The sequence below is a fragment of the Macrobrachium nipponense genome, chromosome 40 (genome assembly GCF_015104395.2).
Source record: "Macrobrachium nipponense isolate FS-2020 chromosome 40, ASM1510439v2, whole genome shotgun sequence".
In the NCBI taxonomy this organism is placed as follows: Eukaryota; Metazoa; Arthropoda; class Malacostraca; order Decapoda; family Palaemonidae; genus Macrobrachium; species Macrobrachium nipponense.
In genome coordinates, this window is record NC_061101.1 from 16,416,080 (window position 1) to 16,418,247 (window position 2,168).

The following is a 2,168-nucleotide window of genomic DNA, read 5'->3' on the forward strand; positions in this document are numbered from 1 at the left end:
GAGCAGCAGTTCTGGACGTTAATCTGAAAATGAAGATTTGGCGACAACAGGACTAAGAGTTCCTGAACTTTTATTTTTTTTTTTTATCGCTCATTTTGAATCTGGCAGTTCACGTCGACTTTTCATAGTTAGGATAGTATTTCGCGACGTATAAAAGGACTTACGTCTTAAGTCAGTTTTGCCAAATTGTGAAATACTTGAATTCTCTCTCTCTCTCTCTCTCTCTCTCTCTCTCTCTCTCTCTCTCTCTCTCTCATTTTTGACGACAATATATTACTGTTCCTCTTTATCACTGTAACATTTGTAGACATACATACATACATTAAATTTATCTCTTGTATCCCTTTATCATTAATACATACATACATACATATTTATAAATCACTGATATCACAATGCTTCTACTACTATATAACAGATACTTTGTTTATCAGTGTCTCACGCCTAACACTGCCCCCACCCCCCCCCTCTCTCTCTCTCTCTCTCTCTCTCTCTCTCTCTCTCTCTCTCTCTCTGCTAAGCAGCAGCTGTCTTATCAAAACTTCCTGCTCGACAGATTCTCAGTTTCATAACATATTTAGCCTTCAGTTTTCTTATCTGCTGATGACGCACGAATTCTCTCTCTCTCTCTCTCTCTCTCTCTCTCTCTCTCTCTCTTCTCTCTGCTAAGCAGCAGTGTCTTATCACAACTTCCTGCCTCGACAGATTCTCAGTTTCATAACATATTAGCATTCAGTTTTCTATCGTGATGACGCACGATTTTTCATCTCTCTCTCTCTCTCTCTCTCTCTCTCTCTCTCTCTCTCTCTAAATTTTGACACCAGAGCTGTTCGAAGTATACATCAATTGCTACCTATGAAAATTGTCTATAAGACCCGCTTGGCACTATACTATTCAATGGTATTGTATCTACAGCGGATAATAAACGTGGAAAAAACGTAAACCCTGCAAATGTTAACTTCCATTATCCTAAGAGCGCCGCAGTGGCGTGATCGGTATGGTCTTGGCGTGCCACCTCGGTAGCCGCGAGTTCGATTCTCGGGCATTCCACTGAGGGGTTGAGAGATGTGTATTTCTGGTGATGATGGAAGTTCACGAATCTCGATGTGGTTCGGAAGGCACGTCAAGCCGTTGGTCCCGTTGCTGAATAACCACTTCACTGGTTCCATGCAACAAACAGACATTCCCCTAAGACCAAAATAGAATAAAATATAAAACTTAGGCCAAGCGCTGGGACCTACGAGGTCATTCAGCGCTGAAAGGAAAATTGAGAGTGAAAGATCTAAAAGGTGTAACGGGAGGCAGACCTCAAAGCACTATGAAACGATTGTTCGGAGAGGGTGGAAGGTGAGAGGGTAGAAAGAATATGAAAGGAGGTACAGTAAAGGGAATGAAAAAGGTTGCAGACAGGGGCCGAAGGGACGCTATAGAGAACCTGGAGTAATGTCTACAATGCAACGCATGAGGTGCACTGACGGCACTAGTCGACGATGTGATTTTTTGCCTGAAGAGCAAATAAATAATTGTTTCATTAGGAAACACAACAAAATGGAGGTGATTAAAAAAAAACAAGGGAAAAATGCGCCCAAGTTTCTTCGGCGCAATCAAGTTTTCTGTACAGCCGCTGCAGCGTATAATCAAGGCCACCAAAAACAGAAATATCTTTTTGTCTCGGTGTAATGTTATATGAGCCGCGGCCCGTGAGACTTTAACCTCGTCCCGGTGGTGGCCTATCCTATATCGTAGCCCGAATCACGATTACGGCTAGCTTCAACCTTATAAATAAAATAAAAACTACTGAGGCTAGAGGGCTGCAATTTGGTATGTTTGATGATTGGAGGGTGGATGATGAACATACCGATTTGCAGCACTCTAGCCTCAGTAGCTTTTAAGATCTGAGGGCGGACAGAAGAAAAAGAGTGTGGATGGAAAGGCAAAGCCGGAACAATCGTTTTCTTTTCAGAAAACTCAAAAGGATAAACGTGGGCTCAGGTAATCAAGACTAAGGAATGCCTAGTGCTCTACACTTTTCAGCTGTAGTCTGTTCCTCCCTGATGGAATAAGGTCTTACAGTACAAATAAGAAATCTGTACAGAAAATCTTCATCATATCTATATCGATAACGCTAATCAGAGAATAGACATAAACGGGTGTAATTCCCAAACTGC